Consider the following 779-nt stretch of genomic DNA (forward strand, 5'->3'; position numbering starts at 1 on the left):
TCAATCGTAAAAGAAGCACCTGCCGAGTGACACTGGGAGCACTAAGAAAGGTAGGTAGGATAGATTGCAAGATTTATAATATATGTAAAGCCCATAATGTGTATACTGTGCAACAAAAAAAGGACAAATAAAATACATTAAATAAATAAATAATAAGTAAATAAGCATCAATCAGATAAAATAATGATTTATAAGAGTACAGCCAGGCTTGTTTTCAGTTTTTATCTTTTTATACTTTTTAAGTATAGTAAAGCCTATTATAAGACATCAAATAAATAAAAAGCTGACATATAAATGAAACAAATAGTTAGGTAATAATAAAATAACACACATAAAATATTATATATCAAAAATAATGAGTAGATAGAGTCACCAAAATAAAATACATAAAAAGCATACATAACTTAAATAATAAATAATATAAATAATAATAAAATACTTATATAATAGTAAAGCCAGCTTTAATAAAGTAAAGTAAAGTAAACAGTTGAGTAAAATGTTTTTAACTGTTTATTGGCATTAATAAATAGTAAAGTCAACAGCTGAATACAATGGATACAATAACATTAGTAATATAAACAAACTGTTAAAACGTTTCCGTTCAGTTGGATTTGTTCCTGGATATGGTGAGTTTGTTTACAACTGTACTTTGTATCCAGGGGGCGTGGTTACCTGCTCTGCAGACGTCATAGACCGGCAACAGTCCCTCCCACTGATACTACGTTGAGTTTGCTCTTTTTTAAGGTCGTAAGAAACACACTTTGTTCATTTTGTACTCC

This window comes from Doryrhamphus excisus, linkage group LG4, assembly GCF_037039965.1.
Source record: "Doryrhamphus excisus strain RoL-2023G ecotype Guam linkage group LG4, RoL_Dexc_Guam_v1.1, whole genome shotgun sequence".
Lineage (NCBI taxonomy): Eukaryota > Metazoa > Chordata > Actinopteri > Syngnathiformes > Syngnathidae > Doryrhamphus > Doryrhamphus excisus.